Source organism: Pseudophryne corroboree, chromosome 5, assembly GCF_028390025.1.
Source record: "Pseudophryne corroboree isolate aPseCor3 chromosome 5, aPseCor3.hap2, whole genome shotgun sequence".
Lineage (NCBI taxonomy): Eukaryota > Metazoa > Chordata > Amphibia > Anura > Myobatrachidae > Pseudophryne > Pseudophryne corroboree.
The window spans coordinates 701,810,912-701,830,666 of NC_086448.1; the positions used below are offsets into that span (position 1 = coordinate 701,810,912).

General features: G+C 47.8%; 1 protein-coding gene across 2 annotated transcripts in view; it reads left to right on the forward strand.

Annotated features, from left to right (window-relative positions):
* Nucleotides 1-8,142: 8,142 nt before the first annotated feature.
* Nucleotides 8,143-19,755, forward strand: part of XKR9 (XK related 9) — a 58,803-nt gene continuing 47,190 nt past the window's right edge. For both annotated transcript variants that reach the window (XM_063923898.1, XM_063923899.1), the window contains exon 1: nucleotides 8,143-8,222. The gene's annotated coding sequence lies outside the window, so the exon portion shown is untranslated. The remainder of the gene's footprint in view (nucleotides 8,223-19,755) is intronic.

The window sequence follows — 19,755 nt, forward strand, 5'->3', positions numbered from 1 at the left end:
GATTCCATTCGGCAGATTTCACGCAAGAACTTTTCAGTGGGATCTGCTGGAAAAATGGTCCGGATCGCATCTTCAGATGCATCAGCGGATAACCCTGTCTCCAAGGACAAGGGTGTCTCTTCTGTGGTGGCTGCAGAGTGCTCATCTACTAAAGGGCCACAGATTCGGCATTCAGGACTGGGTCCTGGTGACCACGGATGCCAGCCTGAACGGCTGGGGAGCAGTCACACAAGGAAAAAATTTCCAGGGAGTGTGATCAAGTCTGGAGACTTCTCTCCACATAAATATACTGGAGCTAAGAGCAATTTACAATGCTCTAAGCTTAGCAAGACCTCTGCTTCAAGGTCAGCCGGTATTGATCCAGTGGGACAACATCACGGCAGTCGCCCACGTAAACAGACTGGGTGGCACAAGAAGCAGGAGTGCAATGGCAGAAACTGCAAGGATTCTTCGCTGGGCGGAAAATCATGTGTTAGCACTGTCAGCAGTGTTCATTCCGGGAGTGGACAACTGGGAAGCAGACTTCCTCAGCACGACCTCCACCCGGGAGAGTGGGGACTTCATCGGGAAGTCTTCCACATGATTGTGAACCATTGGGAAAGACCAAAGGTGGACATGATGGCGTCCCGCCTGAACAAAAAACTGGACAGGTATTGCGCCAGGTCAAGAGACCCTCAGGCAATAGCTGTGGACGTTCTGGTAACACCGTGGGTGTACCAGTCGGTGTATGTGTTCCCTCCTCTGCTTCTCATACCTAAGGTACTGAGAATTATAAGACGTAGAGGAGTAAGAACTATACTCGTGGCTCCGGATTGGCCAAGAAGGACTTGGTACCCGGAACTTCAAGAGATGCTCACAGAGGACTCATGGCCTCTGCCGCTAAGAAGGGACTTGCTTCAGCAAGTACCATGTCTGTTCCAAGACTTACCGCGGCTGCGTTTGACGGCATGGCGGTTGAACGCCGGATCCTAAGGGAAAAAGGCATTCCGGAAGAGGTCATTCCTACCCTAGTCAAAGCCAGGAAGGAGGTGACCGCACAACATTATCACCACATGTGGCAAAAAATATGTTGCGTGGTGTGAGGCCAGGAAGGCCCCACGAAGAAATTTCAACTCGGTCGATTCCTGCATTTCCTGCAAACAGGAGTGTCTATGGGCCTCAAATTGGGGTCCATTAAGGTTCAAATTTCGGCCCTGTCGATTTTCTTCCAGAAAGAATTGGCTTCAGTTCCTGAAGTCCAGAAGTTTGTCAAGGGAGTACTGCATATACAACCCCCTTTTGTGCCTCCAGTGGCACTGTGGGATCTCAAAGTAGTTCTGGGATTCCTCAAATCACATTGGTTTAAACCGCTCAAATCTGTGGATTTGAAATATTTCACATGGAAAGTGACCATGATGTTGGCCCTGGCCTCGGCCAGGCGAGTGTCAGAATTGGCGGCTTTGTCTCACAAAAGCCCATATCTGATTGTCCATTCGGACAGGGCAGAGCTGCGGACTCGTCCCCAGTTTCTCCATAAGGTGGTGTCAGCGTTTCACCTGAACCAGCTTATTGTGGTACCTGCGGCTACTAGGGACTTGGAGGACTCCAAGTTGCTAGATGTTGTCAGGGCCCTGAAAATATAGGTTTCCAGGACGGCTGGAGTCAGGAAAACTGACTTGCTGTTATCCTGTATGCACCCAACAAACTGGGTGCTCTTGCTTCTAAGCAGACGATTGCTAGTTGGATGTGTAGTACAATTCAGCTTGCACATTCTGTGGCAGGCCTGCCACAGCCAAAATATGTAAATGCCCATTCCACAAGGAAGGTGGGCTCATCTTGGGCGGCTGCCCGAGGGGTCTCGGCTTTACAACTTTGCCGAGCTGCTACTTGGTCAGGGGCACACCCTGGCTGAGGAGGACCTGGAGTTCTCTCACTCGGTGCTGCAGAGTCATCCGCACTCTCCCGCCCGTTTGGGAGCTTTGGTATAATCCCCATGGTCCTGACGGAGTCCCCAGCGTCCACTAGGACGTCAGAGAAAATAAGAATTTACTTACCGATAATTCTATTTCTCGTAGTCCGTAGTGGATGCTGGGCGCCCATCCCAAGTGCGGATTGTCTGCAATACTTGTACATAGTTATTGTTACAAAAATCGGGTTAGTATTGTTGTGAGCCATCTTTTCAGAGGCTCCGCTGTTATCATGCTGTTAACTGGGTTCAGATCACAGGTTATACGGTGTGATTGGTGTGGCTGGTATGAGTCTTACCCGGGATTCAAAATCCTTCCTTATTGTGTACGCTCGTCCGGGCACAGTATCCTAACTGAGGCTTGGAGGAGGGTCATAGGGGGAGGAGCCAGTGCACACCACCTGATCCTAAAGCTTTTACTTTTGTGCCCTGTCTCCTGCGGAGCCGCTAATCCCCATGGTCCTGACGGAGTCCCCAGCATCCACTACGGACTACGAGAAATAGAATTATCGGTAAGTAAATTCTTATTTTTTCTCATACGTCCTAGAGGATGCTGGGGTCCACTTCATGACCATGGGGTATAGATGGTTCCGCAGGAAGACTTTTCAATGGGTGTGAACTGGCTCCTCCCTCTATGCCCCTCCTCCAGACCTCAGTTTTAGAAATGTGCCCAGGGGGAGCTCTACTGAGCTTCTCTGAAAAGACTTATGTTAGGTTTTTTATTTTCAGGGAGAACTGCTGGCAACAGACTCCCTGCTTCGTGGGACTGAGGGGACAGAAGTAGGAACCAACTTCCTGAAGAGTTTCATGGCTCTGCTTCTGGCTGACAGGGCACCATTAGCTCCTGAAGGGTACTGAACGCTAGCCGTGCCTAGATGCTCACTCCCACAGCACGCCGTCACCCCCCTCACAGAGCCAGAAGTCAGAAGACAGGTTAGTAGAAGAAGAAAGATATTCTATCAAGTAAAGTGACGGCTGAGGTACAGCGCGGCTGGCGGGAGCGCAGTGCGCCATTGCTGCCCACACACACAGGCACTGCAGGGTGCAGGGGGGGGGGCGTCCTGGGCAGCAAAAACACCTCCATAAACTGGCAAAAAGGGGGCTTAAGATGCCCAGGCACAGCCCTACCCCCGCCAGTATAAATATTACACAAAGTCTCTGAGGTAAAAACGCGCCATTGCAGGGGCGGAGCTTCTTCCTCAGGCAGCCAGCACACTGCTCAGCGCCATTTTCTCTCTCCTCAGGCTGCCGAGACATCGCTGGTCCTCCTTCACTTCTGACTCAAAGTATCAGGGTGCAAAACGGGGGGGCACAAGCGAATTTGGTGCTTTACAAGTGGGTTTTAATGTGTAAAAAGCGCTGCATGTCAGTGGGCATTCTGTGTTCACAGGCATTAGATACTGGTGCTGGGGTTGTGAATTGGCTGCTCCTAAACTTTGTCCCTCTGACAGATTTTACTGTGGGTCTGTCCCCTATAAGTCCCAGTGTGTCTGTGTGTGTGTTGTACACGTGTGTAAGACATGTCAGAGGCAGGGAGTTCCTCCCCGGAGGAAACCATTTTAGGGACACAGAAGTGTAATGTGGTGACGCTGCCGGCACACCAAGAGCCTGCATGGGTGAAAGAAATACGTGATAGTATCATACCTCCCAACTTCTTGGTTTTCTAAAGAGGGACACACGCGCGGCTTCGCCGTGCGCGCTCCCGAAAAGGGGCATGGCCTAAGAAAAGGGGGCGTGGTTTCGTGGGAGGACGCACGACTGCGAGCCACGCCCCGTTTTCGTCACTGAGGGGGCATGCCCAGCTCTGTGTGAGCCGCTGGCATGCCCCCTCTCCCTTTGACTCAAGTGAATAGACGCTGTGCGCATGCGCACAGCGTCTATTCACCGCTGCTCTGCTAAGCAGGGCAGCGAGACACAGAGCCTCCCAACTGTCCCCCCCCCCACCGCGGAAGAAAAAAACGGGACTGTCCCGCGAAAATCGGGACAGTTGGGAGGTATGTAGTATGCATCATATGAATAGGAGATTAGATAAATCTGAATCTCATGCTGAGTGCTGGAGAAAATCTGTGGAAGATGTGATTTTTCAGGGCTTTGTTCTTCCATCCGCAGGCGACCCCTCTGGGTCACATAAGAGACCATTTGCGAATATTGTGAATACTGATACCGACACGGACTCTGATTCTTGTGTCGACGATAGTGACTCCAGAGAAATAGATCATAAATTGGCAAAAAATATACAATATATGATTGTAGCTATATGGGAAGTGCTGGAAGTCATGGAAGCCACTCCTGTACCTCAGGAGAAGGCTTATTTCTATAAAGAAAAGAAATCCAGGGTCACCTTCCCTCCTTCCCACAAGCTTAATACTCTCTTTGAAGGTATGTGGGTGAATCCCGAAAAGAAATTTCGTATTCCCAAGAGAATTCAGATAGCTTATCCTTTCCTGGTGGAGGACAGGAAAAAATGGGAGTCACCCCCTGTGTTAGACAGTGCACTGTCCAGGTTGAAAAAATAAGGTAATTCTCCCTGCACTTGGCACGGCTTCACTAAAAGAGCCGGCAGACCGAAAGATGGAAACTACATTGAAATCCATTTATGTTGCCAATGTTACACTGCTCAGGCCCACTATTGCTTGCGCGTGGGGGAGTCGCGCTATTGAAAAATGGTCAGAAAGCGTGTCATCAGAAATTGACACGATTGATAAAGATGAGATACTCCTTAAGTTAGGGAATATCAAAGACGCTGCTGCATACATGCTAGAAGCGATGAAATATATTAGACTCTTGAGTTCACAAGCCGCTACCATGGCAGTATCTACTCGTAAAGTGGGCTCTTCCTGGGCGCCTGCCCGGGGGGTCTCGGCTGTACAACTCTGCCGAGCAGCTACTTGGTCTGGGTCGAACACGTTTGCCAAGTTTTACAAGTTCGACACTTTGGCCTCTGATGACCTCAAGTTTGGTCAAGCAGTGTTGCAGGAGCCTCCGCGCTCTCCCTCCCATACTGGGAGCTTTGGTACATCCCCATGGTATTAATATGGACCCCAGCATCCTCTAGGATGTAAGAGAAAATAGGATTTTGGTTACCTACCGGTAAATCCTTTTCTCGTAGTCCGTAGAGGATGCTGGGCGCCCGCCCAGCGCTGCGTTTTCCTGCATTGGTTTTATAGTTCAGTACTGCCTGGTTCCTAGGTAAGTTCTGCGTTATTTACTGTTTCAGCGGTTGCTGAGTTGTTCCGGCATGTTAGTCGGGTTTGACTTGTGTGAGCTGGTATGAATCTCGCCACTGTCTGTGTAATTCTTTCTCTCGAAGTATGTCGTCTCCTCGGGCACAGTTTCTAGACTGAGTCTGGTAGGAGGGGCATAGAGGGAGGAGCCAGCCCACACTATTAAACTCTTAAAGTGCCAATGGCTCTTGGTGTACCCGTCTATACCCCATAGTACTAATATGGATCCCAGCATCCTCTACGGACTACGAGAAAAGGATTTACCGGTAGGTAACCAAAATCCTATTTTTACATTTGTTTTTTAGTAAATTCGGCCATATCGCATTTCCCATTATAAGTATCGGAAATGCGATGTGGCTTACTAAAAAATTACAATTAGAGGGTTTAGAGCGGTTTTTCATGAAAACTGCTCCAAATGCCCTTTAATACATTGGAGTGATACTAAAATAATGTGAAAAGGGTGTGAAAACACCCTTTTTCACATTATTTGAGTAAAAATAATGTTAATAAATAGGCCGCTAATACCCCTTTCAGACATACGACCCGGGAATTCTCCTGCCCAGTTCTGGGTTTTTCATCTTTGAAAAATCCCGGGTTTTTACTGGAGACCCCTATCACACTTAACCTGAGACCTTGGAAATTCCCGGGTTGACCCCTTTCAGACATAAGCCTGGTCTGCCCTGACAGCCAGGGCAGGCCAGGCTATTCTAATGTCACACACACACACACACACACACACACACACACACACACACACACACACACACACACACACACACACACACACACGTCACACACACACACACGTCATACTCGTACATGTCTTACACACACACGTCTTACACATACGTTACACTCAAACACACACATACATACATGTAATATACACGGGATCCGGTCTGAAGATCGACAGTGTCTAGGTCGACAATGTTTAGGTCGACAACTATAGGTCGACAGTCACTAGGTCGACATGGATGGAAGGTCGACAGGGGTTCTAGGTCGACATGTGCTAGGTCGACAGGTCTTAAAGTCGACATGAGTTTTTCACATTTTTTTATTTTTTTATTTTTTCATACTTAACGATCCACGTGGACTACGATTGGAACGGTAAAGTGTGCCGAGCGAAGCGGTAGCGGAGCGAAGGCACCATGCCCGAAGCATGGCGAGCGAAGCGAGCCATGCGAGGGGACGCGGTGCACTAATTTGGGATCCCGGTCACTTTACGAAGAAAACGACACCAAAAAAAACAAAAAACCTCATGTCGACCTTTAGACCTGTCGACCTAGCACATGTCGACCTAGAAACCCTGTCGACCTTCCATCCATGTCGACCTAGTGACTGTCGACCTATAGTGGTCGACCTAAACATTGTCGACCTAGATACTGTCGATAAAACGAACCACACCCATATACACACACATGCCAAATTCGTACACACACTCATTGACACACTCACCACAACAGGCCGCCTCTCTGTGAGCTGCACCCCCTCCAGACAGTCCTGCCCCTTCCAGTCCAGCACCATTCAGAGGTATGTAGGTGTGAGCCGGGAGCAAATTCCCGGGTCTCACCTTTCAGACCTAAGCCGGGATGTCTTAAGTCCCGGGAAAAACCCTGGTCAATTGCAGGGTCGGCAACCCGGGAATGTGTTCCCGGGGGTTCAGTATGGTATGCCGGAGGTCGGGCTCCCGGCGACCAGCATACCGGCGCCGGGAGCCCGACTGCTGGCTTACCGACAGTGTGGCGAGCGCAAATGAGCCCCTTGCGGGCTCGCTGCGCTCGCCACGCTACGGGCACGGTGGCACGCTACTTTATTCTCCCTTCAGGGGGGTCGTGGACCCCCACGAGGGAGAATAAGTGTCCGTATGCCGGCTGTCGGGATTCCGGCGCCGGTATACTGTGCGCCGGGATCCCGTCAGTTGGCATACTGAAGACCACCCGTTCCCGGGTTGGGACCTTTCACACATGCCAAATTCCCGGGATGATGCGCGTTCAAGTGCAAAATCCCGGGCATTTGGAGCATGTCTGAAAGGGGTATAATTGAGAGGGTAATTGGGTATTACTGAAACAGCATTTATATGCCATTTTGTAGCAAAAAGAAGATTGTATTAATTATACCAGAGTGATCCTTGTTAAATATATGGGGACAGTGGTGATTGATACCGCATAAAAGAACTGCTCATTATCATGGGTATATTTTTATTATTCTACGTGGTAGAATGCCAGGGGTCCCACCTGTGGTGGAACTTTACAGCTGATGCCTGGAGTCAAGTTTATGTCCCAGAAGGGAAGTGCATCAGGGTACAGGGATGCCCGATCTACAGTGTAATATCCCTTCCACATCGTAATGCCGGATCTCACCCTGGAATTGAAAACGGGTCCTTCCCAGGTGGGATCCGACATTGGAGCCTCTGCGCTGGCTTCCCAACCCGGCAATACGTGGGCAGCGGTGGCGCTGGGAGATGAGCTCAATATTCCGGGTCGATACCGGGTTTTTTTTGCGACATGAAAGGGGTATAAAGTTAAACAGCCGTGCGTGGCTATATCACAGCACGTTGTCTAGACTACAAATAGTGGGTGCCCGCTGCCTGCGGAAGTTAGGCCATTGGGTGCCATGTCCTTTACACCTAAGTCTCAGGGAGCTAATTACCCCTTGTTGCAGCTATAAAAACTTCTTCCAAGGTGAGAACAAGAATCAAGTGTGAAAGTAAATTCTGGTCATTATATTGTTAACAGAGTTTTTTGGATGGCTGCTGCAGCTTTGATATATCAGAAATATCAGAAATGTTCAGGTATCTACGTTCCCTGATTGCCCCAGTCACATTATTAATATATAAATCTTAGACGTGTGACCTCTCACCTGACGTGTCTCTAGAGAAACTCAGTGTAAAATGAAACCAGTCAGACCTGCCCATTTCCAGAGCACTTCCTTCATTGTCATGGTGTGTGTATACCTACTACTCTGCTTCCTTCTCAGGCACAGTACATTTTATTTCAATGCATGGATTCAGTATATAGCCAGTTACCGTTCTCCTGCAATAAATAATCTGCAAGGTAAGGATTTTTGTGACATATTAGATTTTGTTTTCAAGAATAAGTGTTCTTTATTTGTCATATATTCTATATATGTACAGGTTCTATATGTATCAATATAAATCGCCAGCTGCCTCAGATGTAACTCCAATTGAGAGCTAACCTGGCTAAATATAATAGCCTCCGAGTTCCAGAGGTGTGGGAATTTGTGCGAGCCTGCCCATTTTTTTAAAGCAGCAATCATTTACAAGGCAAAACCAGGTTAATTTTGTCTTGTAAATGATTGCTTCTTTAAAAAACTGGGCATACTCGCACAGAATTCCTGCACCCCCGGAACTCGGAGGCTATTACATTTAGCCGATGGACTCGGTCTCTGTCACATAAATATAGGCTTGTTTGCATTTACACATGATGCTTGTATGTTTGTAGATTGAAATTACTGTGCATCATGAAACATAGGGGTAAATTTACTAAGATTCGTAATTTCCAAAAAAAGGTCAAAGTTCAATCACGAATGACATCGACAGTGTAAAACTGCAACTTTTTGAATTGATTACGATGGATTTACTAAGCTGTCGTATTCGGGTTTTTCTTTTCTTCCGATGTCGATGTCATTCGTGGTTTTTTACCTATTTTTACGGCAGTGATTAGCAAAACACTGCCGACTTTTTTTACAATCAATCTCGGCCGGATCTGTGTGATCCGTGCTGGGGTTTATTTTTTTTTTTAATTAAACACTGTAAAATAATAAAAAAAAATGCGTGGGGTCCCCCCTCCTAAGCATAACCAGCCTCGGGCTCTTTGAGCCGATCCTGGTTGCAAAAATATGGTGAAAAAAATGACAGGGGTTCCCCCATATTTAAGCAACCAGCATCGGGCTCTGCGCCTGGTCCTGGTCCCAAAAATACGGGGGACAAAAAGAGTAGGGGTCCCCCGTATTTTTAAAACCAGCATCGGGCTCCACTAGCTGGACAGATAATGCCACAGCCGGGGGTCACTTTTATATAGTGCCCTGCGGCCGTGGCATCAAAAATCCAACTAGTCACCCCTGGCCGGGGTACCCTGGGGGAGTGGGGACCCCTTCAATCAAGGGGTCCCCCCCCCCCAGCCACCCAAGGGCCAGGGGTGAAGCACGAGGCTGTCCCCCCCCATCCAATGGGCTGCGGATGGGGAGGCTGATAGCCTTTGTTGTAAAAGAAAAGATATTGTTTTTAGTAGCAGTACTACAAGGCCCAGCAAGCCTCCCCCGCATGCTGGTACTTGGAGAACCACAAGTACCAGCATGCGACGGAAAAACGGGCCCGCTGGTACCTGTAGTACTACTACTAAAAAAATACCCAAAAAAAGACAAGACACACACACCGTGAAAGTAAAGATTTATTACATACATCCACACAAACATACATACATACTTACCTTATGTTCACACGCAGGTCGGTCCTCTTCTCCAGTAGAATCCAAGGGGTACCTGTTGAAGAAATTATACTCACGAGATCCAGGGGTCCAGGCTCCTCGGGAAATCCAGGGGTAATCCACGTACTTGCATAAAATAAGAAAACGGAAAGCCGAGCCACGAACTGAAAGGGGCCCCATGTTTTCACATGGGACTCCTTTCCACGAATGCCAGAAACCCACTCTGACTGATGTCTAAGTGGGTTTCTTCAGCCAATCAGGGAGTGCCACGTTGTAGCACTCTCCTGATCGGCTGTGTGCTCTTGTCCTCACTGACAGGCAGCACACGGCAGTGTTACAATGTAGCGCCTATGCGCTACATTGTAACCAATGATGGGAACTTTCTGCCCTGCGGTTGACCTAAAGTGACGTCACCGCTGAGCTGAAAGTTCCCATCATTGGTTACAATGTAGCGCATAGGCGCTACATTGTAACACTGCCGTGTGCTGCCTGTCAGTGAGGACAAGAGCACACAGCTGATCAGGAGAGTGCTACAACGTGGCGCTCCCTGATTGGCTGCAGAAACCCACTTAGACAGAAGTCAAAGTGGGTTTCTGGCATTCGTGGAAAGGTGACCCATGTGCAAACATGGGTCCCCTTTCAGTTCGTGGTCGGGACACCGGTTTTTTTTTTTTTTCAAGTACGTGGATTAACCCTGGATTTGCCGAGGAGCCTGGACCCCTGGATCTCGTGAGTATAATTTCTTCAACAGGTACCCCTTGGATTCTACTGGAGAAGAGGACCGACCTGCGTGGGAACTTAAGGTAAGTATGTATGTATGTGTGTATGTATGTAATAAAATTATACTTTCACGGTGTGTGTGTGTCTTGTCTTTTTTTGGGTATTTTTTTAGTAGTAGTACTACAGGTACCAGCGGGCCCGTTTTTCCGTCGCATGCTGGTACTTGTGGTTCTCCAAGTACCAGCATGCGGGGGAGGCTTGCTGGGCCTTGTAGTACTGCTACTAAAAACAATATCTTTTCTTTTACAACAAAGGCTATCAGCCTCCCCATCCGCAGCCCATTGGATGGGGGGGGACAGCCTCGGGCTTCACCCCTGGCCCTTGGGTGGCTGGGGGGGGGGGACCCCTTGATTGAAGTGGTCCCCACTCCCCCAGGGTACCCCGGCCAGGGGTGACTAGTTGGATTTTTGATGCCACGGCCGCAGGGCACTATATAAAAGTGACCCCCGGCTGTGGCATTATCTGTCCAGCTAGTGGAGCCCGGTGCTGGTTTTAAAAATACGGGGGACCCCTACTCTTTTTGTCCCCCGTATTTTTGGGACCAGGACCAGGCGCAGAGCCCGATGCTGGTTGCTTAAATATGGGGGAACCCCTGTCATTTTTTTCCCCATATTTCTGCAACCAGGATCGGCTCAAAGAGCCCGAGGCTGGTTATGCTTAGGAGGGGGGACCCCGCGCAATTTTTTTTGTAAAAATAAGCACTTTCCCACCCCTTCCAACTGATATACATGCACGGATCTCATGGATCCCTGCATGCCTATCAAATCACGGAAAAAAAAAGCAGGTCTGTTTTTTTTTTTAGCACTTTTTTACGAGTTGTAATTTTTCACGCCAGTGTTTTGTGTTTTTTTGCTTTGCACTTCTTAGTAAATGACCGAGATTCATACTTAAACAGCCGCGTTTTGACCGATGGTGTATTCATTCGTAATTTTTTACCTGAACTTGCAAAAAATTACGAATGCCCTCATCACTGCCGTGATTAGTGCTTAGTAAATTACCGAGATGACACTTTGATGAAAAAACGGCATCTCGGTCAAAATCGGGAGCTTAGTAAATTTACCCCATAGTGTATATACCTGTTACCTTTCCAAATGTAGGCAGGCTATCCCTAATTAGAAGCAACTTTATAGCCGGGAATATTAGCAGTATTTTCCACTCTGTAGAGCAGGGTTTCCTAGCCTCAGTCCTCAAGACACACTAGCAGTCCAGGTTTTAGTGACAGCACAGATAATTTAATCAAAATAACTGAAATACTATTTAAGTCATCTGTGTTTGGCTATCCTTTAAATCTGGACTGTGATACTCCTTTCACGCATAGCCTTATGACCCGGGTTTTTGCCGGGTTTTGCAGTTTGACTCCGGTTTCGGCTCAGTGTGAACAGACCTGACCCGGATCGAGTGTCTCGGGTCCGCTACCAGGGCCGACCCGAGGCCAAACTTTTTGGTAAGTGAATAAATACTTTGGCGACCCCCTATGTACTTAGGCACGCGCCTGAAAAAATTAAGGGGGCATGGTCTCACGGGAAAAGCTCAGTTGTAGTACCTTTACACATAATGCCCACCGTAGTAGCGCTCCTTACACATGCCCACCATAGAAGTGCCGCTTACACATTATGCCCACACCCCATAGTAGTACCCCTTACACACTATGATCACGTAGTAGTGCCCCATACACATAATGCCCACAGTTCTAGTGCCCCATAATCATTATGCCCACAGTTGTAGTTCACCATACACATTATACCCACTGCAGTGGTGTCCCATACATATTATGCCCACAGTAATAGTGCCCTATACACATTATGCCCAAAGCAGTAGTGCCACTTACACATTTATTTATGGTCAATTATTACCTAATATGCCCCCTGTGCAGCACCTGCCCAGAGACTTGCAGAGCAGACAGTGGTGTTGCCCGCCACTACAGTACTGTAAAGAATCTCAAAATAAATTACCACTCCCAGCAGCCCTTGCTGTCCAGCAGCAAGGGCTTCTAGGAGTGGTAGTTTATTTTGCATTACTTCACAGCTCTGTAGTGGGGAGCGCTGACAGACACGGTGCGGCTGCGCCAACACCACTGCCTGCTCTGCGAGTCTCCCAGAGGCGTATATCAGGTAGAGACGGTTTTACGCATGTCACTAACACAGCTGAGCCCGGGCATACTTTATGCTGAGCTCTATTCAGCTGTGTACCCAGGGTACGCATAAAACCAGACCTGTTCGCGACCCTGCTTGGTACCATCGTTATTCCCAGGACTGATCCGGGTTGCCTGTAGTGTGAATGGCATTACTCGGGTCACAATAAGCTAGGTCATGCCTAAAGGGTCTAATAGGCGGACACAGCAGAGCTTGGAAATGACATTATCACTGGAAGAACCAGGTCCAGTGTGAACGGTGACATCCCGGGAATAATCCAGGTCCGTCTTCTATGTGTGAAATTGGGTAAGTTCTGAAACCTCGGCTTAAACTCTGTCTCGGGTCCAAGGCAGGTTAAAGCCATATGTGTGAAAGGGTTAAACGTTGGGAACCCCTGCTTTAGGTTATTTTTAGAAAGATGAGGGAGAGAAGCGTGAGGCACACCCCTGTGAATGTAGCACAGCAACAGGTTATGTGGGCACAACACCCATTTATTTGCACCAGAACAATGTCGGGAGGTAAGAGTATCTGCATTTTATATGTGCAGAGGCGTGAAAAGGGCTGATGGTGCCCAGGGCAAAAAAAAAAAAAATTGTCACCCCTTGAAAATGTTTTTTTTTTTAAATTCGGGCTGTATTATTATTTGTACTCAAACATACACTGGAAACACAAAGTAGTGAAATACAAGGGCAAGGTAAAAAAGCGCAACAGCGGTGAATGCTACAGACTTGAAATTACTCACTTCATGCAACCTCTCCCTCCAAAACAAACCCTAATCTGGTGCTATTGCCATTTCCTCCAGCACAGCATCACCTGACCTTTCTACAGTTACACATTGTACATGAATGTAACGTGAGATAAAGGTGTTCAAGGTGGAGAAGTAGAAATAAACGGACGGGGGTTTGGGGCCTCCCCAGAAGTTTTATAACATGACATTAATTTTCAATATTTAACACTCCTGCCACCAGCTGAGACTTAAATGTCCACTTAGGGTGGATGTATCGTGCTCTGCATATTGTATATAAAATAATGTAAAGGACAGTACTTCTAATACGAAACCAAAAAAAAAAAAGAGAAGCCTTAGTTATGAAATCTTTAATAATACTTACACAATGTAAAAACACCGGCCGGTATAACAACACATTATCACAATAAAATGCTGTACGTTATGAACTATTTGGGATGTAGTTATGTGACAGGCAACATTACCTCCCCCTACATCCCGCCCGCTGAGAATCCCGATGGTCGACCAGCAGGGACTATTCCCACTCGTGGGTGTCCACGACACCCATAGAGTGGGAGTAGAACCCGTGGCGTCCGCAGGGCGCCACTGAGCCCGCAAAGCATTCTGATGCTGACCGCCAGAGATCCCGAATGCCGGCATCCCAACACACACCCTTATGAATGGGTGGTCTTCAGTATGCTGACTGTCGGGATCCCGGCGCACAGTATACCGGTGCCGGAATCCCGACAGCCGGCATACCGATACTTTTTCTCCCTCGTGGGGGTCCACGACCACGCGCGCCACCGTGCCCGCAAGGGGCACATTTGTGCTCGCCACGCTGTTGGTATGCCGGCGGTCGGACTCCCGGCGCGCGGTATGCTGGTCGCCGGGAGCCCGGCCGCCGGCATACCATACTACACCCTTATGAACTATAGGCTTAAAAAAACTACAAAGTTCCTTTACCAAAGTCCCCATATAAAAGTCCATGCACAGGAAAGTGTAAACATCAAATATGGGGGTTTATTCAGGTTTGTTAGCAAACCAAAAAAGTAAGCAACTGAGCAAAACCATGTGCACTGCAGGTGGGGCAGATATAACATGTGCCGAGAGAGTTAAATTTGTCTGCAAACTGAAATCTGTTGTGTGCAAACTGAAATCTAAATTGCAGTGTAAAGATTAAGCAGACAGTATTTACCCTGCACAGAAATAATATAACCCACCCAAATCTAACTCTCTCTGCACATGTTATATCTGCCCCACCTTCAGTGCACATGTTTTTGCCCAGTTGCTTGCCCTTGGTCACTTAGTAGAAAAGAAAGAACTTGGTTTAGTAGAATTATTGTTTTTGTTGTTGGTATTTTTTGTAGAATACAATGTTACTTACTAATCGACTTTTTCAGTGTCCATTCCTGTCAGGGCAATGGGTTCTTAGATGATTAGCATGTGTTAGTAAGCCATTATAGGTAACCTTTTTGCCCTTTTGGATGGAGCTTCCAGCTGCTGGTGCAGTCCTACTGTACACTGCATCCTTTTCTGGAGGAATTGATATCAATCACCTGATGGTTTGCATACAAATACAATGTTTGGGGTTCTGTGCATGTGCATAACATCTCTTGTGTTTTCTCTCCCAGTCCCCTGTCAGCCACAACATCCATTTTATGCTGCACATTTGGAGGGCGGAGCTGGGGTGGCAACCTGCACCGTTCTTCAAAACAGGGGCGTGTCACCCCCATTTTGAATGCTTGACGGGTCCAGGGTCTGTGTAGTCCGATGCAATCTTCCTGGACTCGAGTACCCTGATTCGACAGTCTGTGTTAGGTTCATCCGGTGCATAAAACCAATGAGAAATGCGACCGGTGGTTGCAGTGGCGATCCGAGGCTGCGTCCTCAGATTCTCTCTAATACAAACAGACGGCGTCTATCACCTATAGACACTTCTTGCTGCATTTGCATTTCAATGACAGGAATTGCACATCTGCTTCCTTGCAGCTGAGCAATTCCTTCCAATAGGGTCCTTTGTTACCATGAATGTGCCAGGGATTCTGCCCGCGTGGCATCACACCACGGAACGCTGAAGGGATAAATATCCTCTGATGTAATTTCTTTGAGAGAATCCACTTAATAACAGGCCACTTTATGTTCTCATACCACTACTATTCATATGTGGGGCCTGATTCAGAGGTGTACTCGCTGCCGATGTTGGACGTAGTGGATGGATTATTTGCTACGGTACTTGTAAGAGGAACCGCACATGCATCCCAACTGTGTCCACGCAGAGTTGCAGTTGTAATTTCAGACGCACACAGGAAGAAGTGTATTGAAATTCTATTGGGCGTTCCTGGGTGGTGACAGGGAGGTGCACCTGACATGTGACTGGTGTAAGTTTTCTGGTGTGAGCGATGATGGAGACTAAAGACCCAACAATTGGTATTACTGTGTACAGTATATGGACACTGAAAGTGGAATGGTTTGTAGCGTCATTTTCATAAAGTCGCAGACAGGGCGCCCGCCAATAGACACAGCTGCCCGCTTCTGCATCCACCTCTAAATCAGGCCCATGATATAGGGAGCATAGCTGTAGTGTTTTTTGGACCATTAAGACAATATAGAACAGAGAAAACACATCATTTATCATTACTGTAATTTGTCACTAATCCATTCCAAATCATCTACCCTCCTTTTAACAAAACCTATTTACTGTAAGGAAGAGCTATGTAGATGTATACTCAGCTTATTGTATAACCTTTACAAATGAGTGATGCTTGATGTTTCTGCGTTCTACCAGTCAAGTGTTGGCAGTCGGCTGGTCGATCACTGTTGACGCTTTGGCCAAACCTGCTATACACTAACAAACTATTGTGCTTGTATCAGTGGCGTAAGTTCACCCCAGTCGCCCGAAGGCATAATAAATGTTGTTGCCCCCCCACCCCCTATATATACACACACACACACACACACACACACACACACACACACACACACACACACACACACACACACACACACACACACACACACACACACACACACCATATGTAGCTATCCGGCACTCAGGGTGAACAGTAGGAGCATGCTCAGGTGCCTTTCCCAATAGTAATATAGATACACAAGCAAAGTGGACGCACTCCAAGTCAGTCATCACAATAAAACAGACAGCAGCATACCTTTATAGTACACCTACAGTGCTCCCTCACACGCTAGAGGGTCTCGATGGAGATGCTGTGGCGCAGCGGTGTGCCAATATATATAAAAAACACACAAACGCCTCCTTCACTTAAACACACCAATGTCTCCTTCACTTAAACACTCACACCTCTTTCACTTACACACAAATGTCTCCTTCACTTAAACACACACACACCTCTTTCACTTACACATAAATGTCTCCTTCACTTAAACACTCACACCTCTTTCACTTACACACAAATGTCTCCTTCACTTAAACACACACACACCTCTTTCACTTACACATAAATGTCTCCTTCACTTAAACACTCACACCTCTTTCACTTACACACAAATGTCTCCTTCACTTAAACACACACACACCTCTTTCACTTACACATAAATGTCTCCTTCACTTAAACACACACACCTCTTTCACTTAAACACACAAACGCTTCTTCCACTTAAACACACACGTACACACACATGCCTCACACACACACACACACACACACACACACACACACACACACACACACACACACACACACACACACACCTCTCACTTTTACACACACATGCCTCTTACTTTTACACACACACACACACACACACACACACACACACACACACATACCTCTCACTCACACACCCACATACATGCCTCACACACACGCCTCTCACTTTTACACACACACACACACACACACACACACACACAAACACATGCCTCTCTTACACACACACACACACACACACACATACACACACGCCTCTCACACACATACACACATGCCTCTCACACACACACGTCTCTCACTTTTATACACACACATGCCTCTCACACACACACATACCTATCACTTACACACATGCCTCACTTTTGCACACACATGCCTTTCACTTACACACATGCCTCTCACTTACACACACATAGGCCTCAGACACACACACGTACACACACACACAACTCTCCTTAAAAATTCACAGAGACACACATACACACACACACACACACACACACACACACACACACACACACCTCACTTAAAAACACAAAACACAGTTGTGCCAACATTATTATTAAAGACCCACCATCACCACCACCCCACACACAGTGCAGCTTCAGGCAAGTTCTCCCAGTGCCTACCTGTGGCTATCATTAGCCCGACGGAGGAACAGTGAGTTTCACTTGGCCAGCTCCACTGGAAGGGCCCGGGAGGAGCTGCGCTCTGGAGCTCCCACTAGCTGCAGCCAGTGCCAGCTCTCTGTATATATAAGGAGACAGCTTCTGTGTCACTGACACCGGTCCTCCGTCTGAAAGAATGATTTAAAAAAAAGTAACAGCGAGCGATCATCAGGCAGCGGGAGACATTGGAGGAAATGTGCCCCCTCGAGGTCAGTAGCCCAGCAGCAGCCAACTCCACTGCCTCCCACAGTTCCGCCACTGGTTTATATTTGCTTTTGACCTTTTTAGGATCAGTACAGCTTAATGTAAACTGGATTTTAATACCTACCGGTAAATCCCATTCTCATAGTCCATAAGGGATACTTGGGTGAACTTAGTACAATGGGTATACAAGGGATCCAAAGGAGTTGGTGCACTTTAAATTTCTTCCACTGGGTGTGCTAGCTCCTCCCCTCTATGCCCACTTCCACAGGCACTTAAGCAAAATAGTGCCTGAAGAAGAAAGGACATACTTGAGAGAAAGAACAGAACAACAATGGTGGTGAGATTCACACACCAGCACACCATAACATAAAACAACCAGCAAACGGCTGGAACAAACAGCAACAGCTGAACAGGTAACTTATGTAAAACAAAAAACCTGCAGACAAGTCAATGCACTGAGGCGGGCGCCCAGTATCCCTTATGGACTACGAGAAAGGGATTTACGGGTAGGTATTAAAATCCAGTTTTCTCTGGCATCCAGAAGGGATACTGGGGTGAACTTAGTACGATGGGGACATCCCAAAGCATCCAGAATGGGCGGGAATGTGTGGAGACAACTGCAGCACCGCCTGCCCATACTGGGCATCCTCTTTGGCCAGGGTATCAAACTTGTAGAACTTCACAAAGGTGTTCTTCCCTGACCAGGTAGCCGCTCTGCATAATTGTAAGGCCGAGACTCCATGGGCTGATCTTGTAGAGTGGGCCTTCAGAGACTGTGGAACAGGTAAGGCCGCCGACACATAGGCCTGTTGGATAGTCAGCCTAATCCAACGAGCAATGGACTGCTTAGAAGCAGGACAACCTTTTTTCTGTGCATCATAGAGCACAAACAATGAATCCATCTTTCTGATCCGAGCCGTCCTTTCGACATAAATTTTCAAGGCTCGCATCGCATCCATTGACTCCGGAGGAGCAGAAGTACCAGCACTATGTCACGATCCGGGTATCTGGACGCCATTACTTACCCTTCAGATGCCTCCTAAGGCGGGCTCAGCGTTCCAGGACCAGATTCCGCTGTTCCTGAGTTTCCACATGCAGAGTGTCAGAGTGGTGTTTTCATCAGCCGCGGCCTCCGCTGTGCCCGCGTGGTTAAATGTGCATCTATCAGCCTGGCGTCTCCTGTCTCCGGTGGCCGGCGCCGCCATTACTGTTTCCCAGACCACATGGATTACAAACCAAACTTCCCTCCAAGTGTCTGCATGGGCGCAGCCATCTTGGATTCTGTCATCTGATCATTTCCACCAATCTGCTGTTTGTATTGTTGATTTGCATAATTGCCTAGCCAACCCCTTCCTTGCTGCAGGTATAAGTAAGCTGTGCCTGAGCAAGGAAGACGTCAGTGCTTTGGTTGTCAAACCTAGTTCCTGTTTGTCTCTCTTCTATGATTGTCTTCCAGGTTCCAGCTCCTGTCTCAAGACTTCCACCATAGAGACCCGCACCAGCATTCCACCTGCGGTGTAGCCTGACTCTCCAATCCATTGTGGATTCATCTGTTTCCAGCTACAACACTACCTGCTTCCAGCCTCAGCTTCCAGCAGAATACAGCTTCCCTTAAAGGGCCGGTGTCCTTTCTACACTTTACCACTCTCCACCGGAATTATTATTTCTCCGCTCTCAAGTTCTACATTTCAGTTCACATTTCATCGCTCCCAAAGTTCATTTATTATTTAACTGGTTCCAGCCAGTATCCACTCCGTGCTAACAACAGTCTGGTTCCAGCCAGTATCCACAGCAGCTGTTTTACCTTCAGCAACCCAGCTCTTCCTGGAACACCAGCTGGTACAATCCTGGGTTATCTCCATTGCTACAGCCGGGCCTGGTAAGGACTTTCCATCTAGAAGATCATAAGAACTATCTCACACTACCAGTGCCCTGTGGCTCCTGCCA